Below are 16527 nucleotides of genomic sequence, written 5' to 3'. Positions count from 1 at the left end.
CAAGGATGACCGGATACTTGACTGGGAAGTCCTAGTGAGTGAAGCTAGGCAGGAGGAAAATCCTGGTGAGTGAAGCCAGGTGAAAGACCTAGTGAGTGAAGCTAGGCAATTGGGAAGTCCTAGTGAGTGAAGCTAGGTAGGAGGAAAATCCTGGTGAGTGAAGCCAGGTGAAAGACCTAGTGAGTGAAGCTAGGCAATTGGAAAAGTCCTGGTGAGTGAAGCCAGGCAAGAGAAATCCAGATGGGTCAAGGTTGATCAGTGACAGGAGAGTCAAGTAGGTCGAAGGGATTGACTGATATGTGAAAGAAAAGTCAAGTAGGTCGAAGGATACTTGGCAAGAAGAGAAAAGTCTAAGTGGGTCAAAGGATTGACCGGACACTTGGTGAGAGAGTCCTAGTGGTCAAGGGTGACCGGATGTTAGGTCTTATGTACCAACAAGTCATGGTTGACTAGATGTTGGTTTAGGGGCTTGGACTTGGTTTTGGGCAAAACCAAGGTTTGGATTGATCCGTGGATTGATCCAGCAGAGGTTTGGATTGATCCGTGGATTGATCCAGCGAGTTTGGATTGATCCGTGGATTGATCCGAGGTTGGATCGATCCGTGGATCGATCCAGAGATCTGGATCGATCGGTGGATCGATCCGGAAGATGATCGATCCGCCGATCGATCCGGTGAGTCCCCGCTCGAGATCGATCCGTGGATCGATCGAGGATCGTGGATCGATCGTGGTGGTTCGAGCGATAAGCGCTGGATCGATCGTGGATCGATCCGGAATGTTTCGAGCGAGCCTCGGATCGATCCGTGGATCGATCCAAAGCCTCCCGATCGAGGAGCAATCCAATCAATTGGGATTCGGCCGTTGGCGTCGTTTATAGCCGCTGTGGCGTGCGATTCCTTCGGCAGACCTTCACCGATTCATTCCAGTTTCAACACGGCTCCTCCCGACCTCTCTAAGCTCCTCACCGCGGTTCTTGAAGGTTCTTGGAGGTTCATCCAAGTCAAGAGCGTTGCAACGAGAAGAAGAAGAAGCTAGGGTTTTTCTTGTAAGCTTTTGCTTATTCTTTACTACCCTTTCTTCTTCTTGTACTGAGAGTCTTGTAGGGCTTCTCCGCCCTCGGTAGTTACCGAAAAGGAGTGTTTTCATAGTGGAGGGTGCGTGCGTGGTGTGGATCCTTGGATTAGTCATCTCCGTTGGAGGTGGATACCAAGTAAACTCCTAGTGTTAGCGTGTTTGTGTTTGTTTATGTATTTTCCGCTGCATATTCTTGAAGAAACAAGCAACGCCGAGCAACGCCAAGCACCGAGCAAACGCGACGAGCTATTCACCCCCCCCTCTAGCTACTTTTGGTCCTAACACTATTATTTCTAACTTAAGCGTCAGAGGGCCAACGCCAGGGACCCTTTCTCTGACTCGGTTTGTTTTGCAAAAGAGCGAGGTTTTCATCCAATCAGAAGAGCTGCCACATCCCCGGCTTTCTAGCTTCACGCTTTCAGACAGGATCAGCAAGGATACACAATTAATTTAAAATAATTAACATAAAAAGAAATAAGAGACAAGTTTTTTTACTTAGTTTACAACCGGGAAGATTACTAATCCAAGGCAGTGAAAGCTCAACTAAAGATCTCTTTCTTTGAAGACGGAGTAACCTTTTAGAGACGTTAAAAGCATAGAAATTAAACTAAGAGTTGTAGATGAAAGTGCATAGTGTGTTTTTTTTAACTTCAAGCACCATCCCTCTATCTATATCCTAATGGTCGAAATGACCGTTATGCTGATGTGGCACTTCTTGAGCCCTTGGAAGTGATCCGAGAGCCTAAACTCAGTCGATCCACTTTGCAATGGATCTCTTCAACGATTCTGAGCTTCCCGAACGTCTGGAAGGGATCTGGGCGCCTAGAGATGGCTAACATGGTGTTAGTGTGTATACTAAAAGCCTAGCTTTTGTAAACATTTATTTTGAAATAAAGAATCACATTGGTAAAAAAAAATCTACATTTGTAGTTGTTCAATTAATTTATATTGTAGATAACATGACACAGAAGATCATGTTATCAGTTCTTTATAAATTATAAACAGATGCTCACGACTAAGATGGAAAGGAACAAACCGTTGGAATAGTCGTAGTGTAATTAGGTATTAGTTTATCTTGACTAATAAATTATACTAGTACACTCTAAGTGTATTGAGTAGGACCATTTAAGGTAAGTTCTTTTTATACTGACTTAATAAAAGAACTAGACCTTAATTATTATGGAAATGTGTGCTCTTAATCCTAATATAATAACAAGCACATATATTTAGTATTTATTTCTTTAACTTATCAAAGGGTGAGATTTAGCTCGATAAATCAAAAGACTCGATAAGTTAGGAAATGATATTACTTATAGTGTGTATTGTTGATTATAGAAGGAAACTGTGCCCTAGTAATCTAGGTTGAGAATGTCCCCAAGAGGAGCTCATAAGGATTGTTATGTTAAACCCTGCAGGTGGACTTAGTCCGACATGATGATGAGGTTGAGTGGTACTACTCTTGGATTAAGACATTAATTAAAATGAGTTGTCAGTAACTCAATTAATTAGTGGACATTCGATATTTTAAACACAAGGAGATTAATACACTCATGATAAGAATGAGCCCATAATGTAATTTGGGATTGGTGTGGTAGTGCAATAATAATTCTCTAGTGGAATAAGTTGTTATTGATGAACTTGAGTTGTGTGTTCAGGGCGAACACGGGATACTCAAGCTCGTCGGGAGGTCAAAACTAATTTCTCCTCTAGGTCCTTGTCGTAGCCTTATTAATGCCTCATATCCACCCATGAAAAGCCCATCTTGGTGTTCAAGAGGGGGCCGACCCAAGGCTTGGTGACCAAGCCAAGGGCCGACCACTATCTTCTCTAAAGGGGCGAGCCATAAGTTTTGCAAAGGGGGCCGACCACATAATTCAAATTATGAGGGGTGTTTTGAATTTTTAAAATCTTCTCTTTGTAGATATCTACAAGTTTTAAAAGAGAGATTTTAAATTATAAAACTTTCCTTATTTGAATTAGGCCACATGGTTTAAAAAAAGTTTAAAAGTTTTAAAACTTTCTTTTTTTAACCATCCTTATGGTTTTTAAAAAGAAAGTTTTAAATTTGAAACTTTCCTTTTTTGTCACCATGTTAAAAAAGGAAATTTTAAATGAGAAGTTTTAAATTTTAAAATAAAGAAAACTTTTCTTTTTTAAACATTCACATTAGGAGATTAAAAGAGAGCTTGTAAAATTTTATAAGAGCTTTCCTTCTTTGCTTATAAAATTTTTACAAAATTTTTATTTCCTTCCTCTTAGGGCTGGCCACCCTTGCTTGGTGCCCAAGCAAGGGGTCGACCAATCAATTGAATCAATCAAAGAGGAGAAAAAGGAATTAAAAAGGAGGAAAGGAAAAACAAGAGGAAGATTTTAATTTTTTGTAAAAATCTTTCCTTGTATGTCTTAGACAAGTATTATAAAAGAAGGGGAGGAGAGGCCTCATGATACATCAATTCTTATTCTCTTGCTTGTGCTCCCTCTTGTGGCCAACCCTCTCCCCTTTCCTTTCCCCTTGCTCTCTTTTATTTCTTTGTGGTGGTGGTGGCCGGATTTTAGAGAAGGAGGAAGAAGCTTTTGGGTGGTGTTCATCTTGGAGGTTCGTTGCCCACACGACGTCCAAGAGGAGGCGAGGAATACGACAGAAGATCTCGAGGTTATTAGCATACAAAGAAAAGGTATAACTAGTAATTGTTTTCCGCATCATGCTAGTTTTTTCTTTGTATGAATTCCAAACACAAGAGGCATATGATTCTAGAGTTTCGAATTTGTGATTCGAGTTTGTGTTTTTTTTTTGTTTTTCGAATTCGTGATTCGATTGTTCCTTTTGGTTAAACCTAGAGTTATATAAGGAAATTAAATATTAGCTTTCCATAGAAGGCTTTGTCTAGGCGATGGTGGATGATCCCATACCCAAGAAGGACTAGTGCCTCGGCATGCAGTCCTGGAAGTCAATTTTGGAAATTAATATTTAATTGAATTTATAACATAGGTGGATTTGGATCAATAATGTTAAGCATCGTTTGCGATCCAAATCTAAACCATTAAGAACAGATAAGTTAAATTTGGAATCAATAATATTAAGTTCCGTTTGCGATTTCTAATTTAATTTCTAAAGACCAAAATATGTTGTTTAGAAAAGGTTTGACACTTGTACAAATTTTTGTACAGTGGAGCCGGTACGATCTTCCTAGGACCAACCAACACATGGAATTCGTGCTGATCCTCTTCAGCAATGATTCTCACTGACGTGGTCGCCCTTCCCAGGCATCTGGAATCTAGGCACCTGGACTTGATCCATATGCTTGGAATGGTCAACTCAGAAGTTGACCATGCTTCCATCCACTCACTTAGGTAATACTCTAGCGATCTACAATTGAGCTCACCTAAATCCAACTTTGGCCTTCTCTTCGAGTAGGTTTCTTTCCTACCTTCTCATCCCTCGGATGCGCCATGCATGTTCTTCTCATTCCACCGGTATATTCTTCTGCAGCTCCTCATCCCTCGAATGCACCGAGCATGTCGACTCACTTTTCGTGTCATCCTTCTCAGTCGCTACATCTTCCGCTCGACTTCTTATATTCTTAAGTCCCTGCATACTGAGACACAAGGTATTAAATATATAGGATTTACCTTAACCCTGTTGATTATATCAAAACTAACTTGGAGTACTTACAATCTCTCCATTTTTTTTATGTGAATCAACCTAAATTAAGGTTTGGATAAATAAATAATAATTTATAAAAACAATTATAACATTTAACATTAAATATTGCAATTAAGTAAAAAAAATTGAAAACTTTCTCTTAACTTAACTTAACCCTGATAAAAAATAAGGAAAAATAAGATAGAAAAATATAAAAATCTAAATTTTTTTAAGGGGTTGTAAACATATTATTCAAGATTATATCTTTTTACCAAAATTATTCTGTAATGAAAATAATTTTTAATAAATAAACCTCATTTAAAAAAAAAATAATTTTAAAATAATTTTAAAATTTGGAAAATCTTTAAATTTTTATCAATGTCAAACAAAGACATTTAGACTATTTTTATTTATAACTAAAATAAATATTTTTAATAGAAATATATATTTTTGATATTAAATATTTAAAATATAGATTTTTTTTCTAAAAAATTTGTTGATTTTTCTGAACATTCAAAATCTAGCCATTAGTTTTGAAAAAAAAAAATCAAAATTTTATCCCCAAAGATTTTCAATATCAAAATATCATTTTTTAGTAAAAATACATACAAATTTATATAATGGTCCAAAAATTTTGAAATTTTTTCCGGCAACAAAAAAATATAATTTTTTATCACAAAAAATTTAAACCAAATTAAAATAAAAAAAAGGTTGACGAAAATTTAATTTTGCCAATATAATTAATAATTCAACTAAACTAATTCTAGTATGCATATAAAATTAATTTAATAAGTTAAAACAAATTTTGGAATCTAAAATATATTATTTTCTAGGGGTTAATTAAATATTTTTTAAGAATTATTATTTCTTAATATTTTGCAATTTGTCCCATGTGGTTTCTCAAATAACAATTTAGTCCACCATTATTTCTAATATTTAAAACTTGTAAAAAATTTGAATTTGAACATGCAAAATTCTTTTCTAATAATTCTATTTTTTCATTTAATTTTGTATTTTAATTTTACTTTTATCAAAGTCTTCTATTAGACATGCATGATCTTTCTTTGATTTTATATATTTGGTCATAGTTTTGCATAATGATTTACTTAACATCTTGAGAGTGTTGGTGCGGGAAGCATCAGACGATCGAACCTGTGTTTTGATAATGACAAAGGATTCAAAAGTTAAGATGTTTTGTTGTCTAACAAGTGTGATTGAGATTGTAGGAAAGTCCTAGTAGATTCTAGGTAGGTGGAAAATCCTAAGAGGAGATAACCCTAAGTCCTATGGGTGATAACCTTAGGTAAACCCTAGGGAGAAGTAATCCTACGTCCTAGGGGGTGGTAACCCTAGGTGAAAAGTCTTGGCTGGTCGAGCGCTTTGGACGAAATCTTAGAGTCGGCGATTCTAGGTGAAAATCCTGGTAGTCGCGAACCAGGTGGAAAACTGGATGGGTCGGGGATCAGACGTCCAATAGAAAAGTCCTGAAGACTCGGACGCTGAGCAAAAGTCCAGTCGGTGAAAGCTTAAATAGAGGTGAGGTTCCTCGAAGAGTGTTGGTTAATCCTAGGAAAACGTACCGGTTCCACTGTACAAAAATTTTTGTACAAGTGTCGAACCTTTCCTTAAATAACCTATTGTGTTATTTAGAAGTTAAATTAGGAATCGCAGACAGAACTTAACATCATTGATTCCAAATTTAACTTATCTGTTCTTAATGGTTTAGATTTGAATCGCAAGCGGAACTTAACACTATTGATTCAAATCTACGTAAGTTATTAATTCCATAAATATTAATTTCCAAAATTGGCTTCTAGGACTGCATGGCGAGGCACATGACCTTCTTGGATATGAGAGCAACCACCACCGCCTAGGCAAAGAATTTTAAGGAAAGCTAATATTTATTTCCTTAAATAACTCTAGATTAACCAAAAAGAACAATCGAATCACAAATTCGAAAAAGAAGAAAACACAAAATCAAAAAATAAATTCGATAAACTAGATCTAATTGCCTCTTGTATTTAGAATTCTTACAAAGAAAATAACTAGTATGATGCGGAAGAAAACTACTAGTTATACCTTCTCTTTGTAAGCTAATGACCTCGAGATCTTCTGCCGTATTCCTCGCCTCACCTTGGATGTCGTGTGGGCGACGATCCTCCAAGATGAACACCACCCAAAAGAGTCCTTCCTCTTCCTCTAGAATTCGGCCACCACCACCACCAAGGAGAAGAGAGCAAAGGGAAAGGGAGAAGGGAGAGGGCCGACCACCAAGAGATCTCCAAGCAAGAGAATAAGAGTTGTGTCTCATGAAGCCCCCTCACCCCTTCTTTTATATTACTTATCCAAGGAAAATAAGGAAAAACTTTTTACAAAAAATAAAATCATCCAAGAATTTTTCCTTTTCCCTTTTAATTTTTCCTTTTCTTTCCTCTTGATTGAATCAATCACTAATTTTAATTTTGTGATGATTTTAATTAAATTAATATGGCCGACCACTTGCTTGGGCGCCAAGCAAGGTGGTCGACCACCTCATCAAGGGGAAAAAGGAATTTTATTTTTCTAAAATTTTATAAGAAAAACTCTGATAAAATTTTACAAGCTTTCTTTCCTAAAGTAGGAGTTAAAAAAGGAAAGTTCTAAAAATTAAAACCATGTTTTAAAATTTAAAACTTCTCTTACAAAATTTCCTTTTTAACATGATGATAGAAAATTTTAATTTTAAAACTCATCTTCCTTTTTTTCTTAAACCATGAGGATGGTTAAAAAAAGGAAAGTTTTAAAACTTTTAAAACTCTCTATTAAAATATGTGGCCAAATTCAAATAAGGAAATTTTTAAAATTAAAATCTCTCTTTTAAAACTTATAGTTTTCTATAAAGAGAAGATTTTAAAAATTCAAAAACAACCCTCCTTGTTTGAATATTGTGGTCAGCTCCTTCATGCCTGGTCACCAAGTCGGCCCGTGCTTGGTCACCAAGCATTGGACCAGCCCACTTCTTGGACACCAAGAAGAGCCTTACATTTGGATGGACTTGAGGCTTTAATGAGGGCTCTGACGGGGACCTAGGAGAAATTGGTTTTGGCCTTCGAGTGAGCTTAGTATCCCATGCTCGCTCCGAGAACACAACTCAAGTTCATCGATAATAACTCATTCCACTAGAGAGTTATTCTACGCGATTCCCAATTACATTATGGGCTCCTTCTTATCATGAGTGTGTTAGTCTCTATGTTTAAGATTACAATGCCTACTAATTAAGTAACCGGCAACTCACTTAATTAATATCTAGCTCCAAGAGTAGTACCACTCAACTTTATTGTCATGTGGACTAGGTCCACTGGGGGTTTTAAATGACAATCCTTATGAGCCTCCTCTTGGGACATTCTCAACCTAGATAATTGGGACACGATTCCTTCTATAATCAACAACACACTATAAGTAATATCATTTCCCAACTTATCAGATTGATTTATCGAGCTAAACCTCATCCTTTGATAAGTCAAAGAAATAAATATTAAATATATGTGCTTATTATTATATTTAGGATTAAAGCACACACACATAATAACTAACAGTTCTATTATCTTAATCGATTCAAGAACTAAAGATGCAAAAAAAAATCACTCTCAAGCTATATAATATTATTAAATGATAAACTACTAGAATTACAATCATCCTAACTTTGTATACATTCCAAATGAACCAAGCTTTATAGTTAGTTCATTCAAACTCAATTTATGTTTATTCTCATTAGTATAACATCAATGCCATCAAGGTTAATCATGACAATCTTTGTTGAATTAAGTATAAATATTGAAAAATTACATTTAATAAATAAATACAGATATTGACCAATGTGATTCTTTTATTTCAACAAATAAATGTTTACAAAAGCTAGACTTTTAGTATACACTCTAACAAAGAGGGAACAGTAGGCGTCGGTTCGACCTAGAGTTTCAGTGAAACTCAAAGTCAGAACCGGACAGTCCGGAGACTGTCAAAATAATTTATTATTTCATATTTTATTGTGCTAACTCTATTTTGTAGGGCATGTTTAGTATTTTGGACTAACGTATCTTGCAGAGAGCGAAAATGACTTAAAAGGCTCGGATGAACAGTGCCCGAGGTGCCTCCGGGGTTGTTAGAGGTGCCTCAGGTGCTTTAGGCGAAGGCTCCGCGCAGCAAGGCGCGAAGGCACCTTCAAGGAACTTGAAGGCGCCTTAGATGCTGAATGTAAGGCGCCTTCCATGGAGCTTGAAGGCGCCTTTGGATGGATAAACAGCGCAGGCCACGGAAGCTAACGACTCCGACGCGGAAGGGATAAAGTATCCTTGCTGAGGCGCCTTCTATGGAGGCTGAAGGCGCCTTCAGCAGACTATTTAAGCCAGTCTCAAGTAGGTGCTAAAATACACTTGTTCTTCGCAATCTTTTTGCTGCACGCTGCTCAAAAGATAATCCGACGAAGCTGTAACACAACTCCGACAACCGGAAGCCCGAAATTCCTTATTCGCAGTTGTCGGTATACTTTCAATTATTGTACTTGTAATTTTCGGATTGATAGTGAATTGGACAAAGTAAACACTCAACAAGTGTGGGCCTTGGAGTAAGAGTCGCCACAGGCTTCGAACCTGTAACGCTCACCCTTACTCATGCCCTTAGCTACAGGACATTACTCTTTCCTCGTACATCTAAATTTTCGGTATTCTTACTCGTTACATGCTGCTTAGTCCATAGAACTATCCTAACCTGTTATGACTGGTAGGACATGACTTGCAACCACGTAGGGCCGAAGGGAGTCTGAAGCTTCTGGTGAGTCTGGGTCGTGTGGCCTTGACAGCTATTACACTCCCAATTGACACAGGGCACGACCGTGTGAGGGTTGCACGACCGTGTGAACCCACACGACCGTGTCACTTCGGTCGAGAAAGGAGAGACACGACTGTGTGGAATCACACGACCGTGTAGCATTGGCCGAAGGGAGGAGGTGCCTGACCGTGTGATTCCACACGACTATGCCACCTCGACCGAGAGGAAGAAGGGCATGACAGTGTGGAATCACACGATTGTGTCGCCTTGGCCAAGAGGAGGAAGGGCACAACAATGTGGAATCACACGACCGTGTCACCTTGGCCGAGAGGAGGAAGGGCACGGCCGTACGAACCCGCACGGCCGTGCCACGGGCCGTGCGGAGGACCCCCTTTCTCCGCCGGAAAAGCTTGTTCTCCTCTTTTTCACTTTCACTTTGTTGGTTAGTCCTAGGAAAACGTACTGGTTCCACTGTATAAAATTTTTTTGTACAAGTGTCGAACCTTAAAGGAATCGCAGACGGAACTTAACATCATTGATTCCAAATTTAACTTATCTATTCTTAATGGTTTAGATTGGAATCACAAGCGGAACTTAACACTATTGATTCAAATCCACCTATTTTATTAATTCTATTAAATATTAATTTCTAAAATTGACTTCCAGGACTGCATGACGAGGCACATGACCTTCTTGTATATGGGAGCAACCACCACCGCCTAGACAAAGCCTTTTAAGGAAAGCTAATATTTAATTTCCTTAAATAGCTCTAGGTTAACCAAAAAGAATAATCGAATCACAAATTCGAAAAAGAAGAAAACACAAATTTGAAAAACTAATTCGAAAAACTAGATCTAATGCCTCTTGTGTTTGGAATTCTTACAAAAATAAATAACTAGCATGATGCGAAAAATAATTGCTAATGTAACGACCTAATTTTCCCTATTTCGAGTTCTAAAAGTCCTTAAAAATATTTAGAAATGTTATGAAAATATTCTAGAGATTTTAAGGAATTTTTAGAGTATTTCTATGTAATTTTTGAAATTCATTTGATATTTTTACTAAGAGGAAGAAGTTGCAAAAAATAAAGAGCTCCCAGCCAAGGTTCGGCCCGTAGATCTCAAATAAGTCATAAGCCTTAAGCGAAATAACCAAGTGTGCTGCGTGTGTTTTGTAAATATGTGGGAACCAAATTATACTTAAGCAGTTTTTGGGAATGGAAATAAAACGAGATAAATTGTTGCAGAAAAAGGGCCGAGCCGAGTTTCGTAACCGCGACCTCGGACTCGAGCCCAAGATGTAAATTGATTCGGCTAGCCAAGTGATCAGCGGAATGTTTTGTAATCAAATAGATAGCGAAATTTATTTATGTAGTAATTGATAACCGAATACCCTAGTTATAAAGGGAGTTTTATTTTCTCCCGTGTCCTAATCTCTCGTTCCTTCCTCCCTTTCTTCTCTCTCGAGTGCGACGGCGCTGTGCTTGGGCGAAGAAGACGACGGAGCTAGGGTTTCCTCCCTCCGGCGGCCGGCGAAGGCTTCCTTCCGGCGGACCTTGTTAATTGAGACTCTCTCGTCGAGGAGGACCCGTGGGCATGAAGAAGAGCTGCGATTTCGAGTCTCGCCGAATCCTAGCAGCCTTTTCTTCGGTTGTAAGTCCAAGAAATCGCTGTAAGTACTACTCACCTGTGGTAGGAGTTGCTCCGAATTTAGGGTTTTTATCTCCTTGCTTCCGGACTTTGTTGTGCCGATTTTTGAAGTGCTAGGGTTCCCTCCTTGCTTTGTTGAGATGCCATTCTCGGTTTCTGTTAGCTGAACACCAGTAGCTTCCATTTGCTATTAGATATGCATGCAGGTTTCCTAAATTTTAAGCATTTCAGAGCAGCTTTAGTTTTCATTGCTACCAGTTGAGCATGTGCAGCCTTCGGTTTCTGTTAGCTGAACACCAGTAGCTACCATTTGCTATTAGATATGCATGCAAGTTTCCTAAATTTCACTAGTTTTTAGTTGGGCACGAACATCCCTCAATTCAAGTACATAGTGTTAGCTTTCTTCCTGTTTAATAACATAGCAAGCTTAGTTTATATGGATATACATGGGCAGATCGTTTAGTTTCCATTTACTATTGATTCTTGTTTCTTTCCTTTACCGGTTACAAGCATGAACAATTTTCTTGTTCCTTTGCTGTTAGTTGTTTTCACTCTGCCATTAGTTTGAGCACGAGTAACTCCAGCTTAGTTCCCTTAAGCAGAGGCAGATCCATTTTTTTACATTGTAGCTTAGTTTTCCTTGCTAATACCATGCACCTGATTAGTTTTAAGTTGGTATTTCAGCCTTGGATTTCCATGTTTCTAAACATGAACAAACTTTGTTAATTAAGCACGCGACTTGTATTTTTACTTGCTAGTAGATGAGTAGGAGTAGCCTTGATTTTTGGCAGAATTTTATGTGATCCATTAAACTTTTTGAGAATTTCGGCTGTTAACTTTGTAGTATTAGTGTTTTATCTCGCTGCCATGTATAAGAATGGGATTAGTATCTTCCTTGCAACTCAAAGGGCAAGAACAACCTTTATTTAGTTAGAATGGCAGCCTTATTTAAAGTATGCAGTATTAGAATAGCATGAGCAGTATTAGTTTTTAATTCTGTTTCATTCGCAGATTTTTAATGATTCACGTGTGCAGATTTTTGTTATTCACATGTGCAGATTTTTAGTATTCATAAGAACAGATTTTAGCATATAGTAGCATGCTAATTTTTGTTTCCCTTTGCTTTAAGATGTGCATGAACAGATTATAACATATAGTAGTATGCTGATTTTTGTTTCTCTTTGCTTTAAGATATGCATGAACAGATTTTAGCATATACATGTATGCACATAGCATTTAGTTTGGACTTTCCTTGCTATAATGAGCAGCTATAAGTAAGAAAAAGACCAAGGTCTAGTTAAAAAGAGATAACAAGTAAATTAAAGTAAGAGGCTAGTACCCGACTTCCGAGGTTGTCGTTAAACAAATTCAGGTGACCGTTTCTGAGGTCTCGGCCCTGGTAAGACCGAGGTCTTTACCCTCGTAAGGAGCGCACATAAGATGATACTAAGCCTGGGCCCAAAGAAAAAGAAGAAGAAAGAAAAGTAAAAGTAAAAGAAATTAAAAGATTAATTTCAAGTATAAAGCTATAAGTAAATGAAACAAATATCACCTATGTTTAGAATTTGCAGAAGTTTAGTTCCTTTAATTCTAAGCATACAGCATGAGTTTCATTACTTTTCTTATCAGTTTAGTGAGCATGATTAGTTTTATTTCCAGTATTCAGCTTTATTCTGGTATATCATGAGTATGCAGTTTATTTGAGTACCTTGCTATTAGATGAGTACATGTAGCTTTTCTTTTAGCATTTCAGTCTCAGTATCGTTTGCATTTTTATGCACTTCGAGTTTTTGTGAGATAGTATAGTACTTACTAAGCGTTTCGCTTATAGATCTATTTTTTCCTCCTACTGCAGATAAAGGAAAAGCTAAAGTATGAAAGGAAGACGACAAGGTGGTGGTGATGAAGGTGTGTGATGACTGGACTATGGAGAGATCCAGAATGAGCTGGCAAATTGCCAAGACTTTTCTATTTAGTTCTTTTAGTTCTCTTTTAATGTCATTATGCAATTGGGATTGTAGTTGAGTTTATTCCGCACTTGTAATTAGTTTTCTTTTATTATTCGTGGAGTGATATAGTTGTCTACTATTGCTAGAGTAGTTTCTTTCTTCTTATTGTGGTTTTATCACTACGTGATTGTGAAAAATATGTTCCAGCCGCCTGTAGCTGTGTATATATTGTTTGTATTATTGATTTGGTCACGGTAGATTCTTTCCTGAAATTTTAGGAATTTATGTTGATAGCATAAGTAAAACCAGTAAGTAGAGTAGTAGTTAGGTAACGATCGCCCTTAGAGTAGTAGTAAGAAGGGTGATCGTTACACAAGAATGCTTATTCTCGTGCATCATTTCTACATCACGGCTCGACTGCATTGTCTCAGTAAGAAAGTTTTAAATTCTTTTTATTTTGCTTTCCTTATTATAACTGCAGTATAGAGTATTTGTTTTGAATGCTTAAGTAAGATAGAAGATTTTGTTTCCTTTTCTATATTCATATATATAAGTATGATTAGAAGGGTTAGAGAAGCTATCAAGTCTTTTCCTCTGCGTAATTAGATGTCGAGAGAGGGCGTCCCGTCTGATTCATACGAGGACCGAGTTCGGAGAATGAAGAGCCAAACCCACAGGCTATTCTCTGCGAGTTGTTGCTCAACTTCGGAGACAATTGCAAGCAGACAAGTGATTGCCAAGCTAATGGCAAAGCCCCTCCCACTCCCCAACCATTAATGTGGAGACCCGGTGGTGACTAAAGTCCTATCGGTTTGCCCTATAAGTCGCCCACACCTAGAAGACAAGCGTATCTCATCCGTTGGTGAACACAAAGCGAGAAAGATTCTCGAAGCGTTAGGAGCCTGGGATGCCAGGCTTGGTTGAACACACTTGAGAGCACGATGGAGCTTCTTGGTGGCAGTCGAGAAGGTTAAGTGTGTCTCTTTACGCGATGGAGGTGCTTGTATGTGGTGGAGCGAGTGGAGAGTAAGAAGCCGTCAACGGATGGTGGGTTGACTTGAGATAGAGTTTCTGAAAAAGTCTTTCGTCAACGGATCACCATAAACAATATGAGGAGCTTATGGAATTGAGACAGGTGACCTACCGATGAGAAGCGGTCGAAAAGATTTAACAAGCTAGCTCGTCTTTGCCTAGAGTTAGTAAGTGCGGTGAAAGAGCAGTCGGATGCGCTTGAATCTGAGACCGGATAGCACCTAATGTGAGTGGTGAAACTCACGACCATGATTGGTGAAGAGGCTGTGAGGGCATTAGTGAGCACTATCTGAACAGCAATGACCACAGGCAAAGCATAACCGGTCGAGATAGAAGACAGGCGGTGGAAAGCAGGGACCCCGTCAGTAATCAGGCTGGAAGGACAAAGATAGCAAAATACCCGGGAAGATGTTGGGTGATGAGTCGAGTATCGAGTATTTCGGAGGCTACCTCAGCAGTGGAGTTTGAGATTGAGTTGGTCCGGTTGCGGGACCAATTCAAAACTCCGTAGAATGTCTCAGCGTGTGAAGGAGTTACAAGAACAACTTGAGAGCTACTTCAAAGACTTCATCCGTCTAGTCATTCACTATGGGAGCTCTGTGTTGTTTGTCAAGAAAGATGGATCTACGGATGTGTATAGATTACGAGCTCAAGATCAAGTGGCGATCGAACAAGTGCCCCTTCGGGATCGGGACTTATTTGATCGGTTGAGAGAGCGATAGTGTTATTAAAGGTGAACTGCGCTCTGGGTACCATCAGTTGAAGGTGAAAGGATATACCGAGCGTTGGGACGAGATATGGACACTACGAGTTTGTAGTCATGCCTTTTGGTGTGACTAATGCACCTCGGTCTTCATGGACTTGATGAGCAGGGTGTTCAGAGAATACCTTGACAAATTTGTCATTGTGTTCATCGACGACATTCGGTCTATTCGAACCCCGGAGGAGAGGATAGTATTGGACCCTACGGTGAAAGCGGTGTATGCTAAATTCTCAGTCCGAGTTACGGTTGGATCGAGGTGGCGTTTCTGGTCGTAATTTCTAAAGAAGGTATCAGTAGATCCATAAAATAGAAGCGGTGTTGGATGGAAGAGACGCCAAGGGGAGATCGAAGTTTCCTTGGTTTATTGGGTACTACAGAAAATTTGTGGAGGACTTTTCGGATAGCCTCTCCGTTGATGACGACCGGGAAAAGCAGAAGTTTGAGTGGTCGGAGACATGTATGTAGAGTTCCCGAGTTGAAGAGGAGGGTCGGTGCTCTGTTTTGATTATTCGACTAGTGACAAGAGTTTTGACATCTCGGTGATGCCACCAAGATGGGTCAGAAGTTGTTCTCATGAAGAAGGAAAAGTGGCGACTTATGCTTCGGGACTAAAAGATTTATGAAGAATTACCCCTCATGATCTTGAGTTGGCGGTGTGGTCTTTGCACTAAAACTCCGGCGACATTACTTGTATGGTTGCTACTCGGAAAACCTAAAGGTTCCACTGTACAAAAATTTTGTATAAAGGTCCGAACCTTTTCTAGCTACCGTGTGTTCTTTTAAATTAAATTTTGGATCGCTGCGGAACTTAACACGTTTGATCAAAACTTAATCTATTTGTTCTTTTAGGTTTTGACTTGGGTCTCTGCGGAACTTAACACGTTCGACCCAAATCACCTTAAGTTATTAATTCCATTAAATATTAATTTCCATAATTGGTTCTGATATGGAGAGGCACATGTGGCCTTCTTGGATATGGGAGCAACCACCAAACACAAACTTTATAGAAATCTAATATTTAATTTCTTAAAATAACTTTAGGTTAACGAAAAGAACAATCAAATCAGGAAAAATAAAAGAACACAACTTGAAAAATATATTGAAATACTAGAGCGTAAGCCTCTTGTATTTGGTATTATTTCCATAAATAACTAGCGTGATGCGGAAAGAAAAATTACTAGTTATACATTCTAGAAAGATCTCTTGATCTTCTAGTATTCCTCTTCTAACCTCGGACGTTGTGTGGGCGATCTTGAGATGAGAAACCACCAACCACCTTCTTCTCCTGTTGCCATAACTCAGCGATTCAGGGAGGATCAAGATACACCGGAACCGAAGGAGACACCATCTCTCCTTCTTCTTCTTCTTCTTCTCAGTATCGACCACCGAGGGCGAGGGGATTCGGCCACCAGAGGAAGAGATGGCGGCGGAGCAAAAGGAGAGAAATAATAGGGTTGTGGTCTAGAGAACCCACCTTTATTTTATCCTTGGTAAATTAGGAAATTTAATTACAATAAAATTTCCTTAATTTCCTTGACATGATTTAATTGAGAAAAATAAAATAAAATTTCCCAATTAAATTCTAATGGCCCACATCATGAAATCAAATTA

Source organism: Zingiber officinale, chromosome 1A, assembly GCF_018446385.1.
Source record: "Zingiber officinale cultivar Zhangliang chromosome 1A, Zo_v1.1, whole genome shotgun sequence".
In the NCBI taxonomy this organism is placed as follows: Eukaryota; Viridiplantae; Streptophyta; class Magnoliopsida; order Zingiberales; family Zingiberaceae; genus Zingiber; species Zingiber officinale.
Note: the sequence above shows the minus strand (reverse complement) of the source record.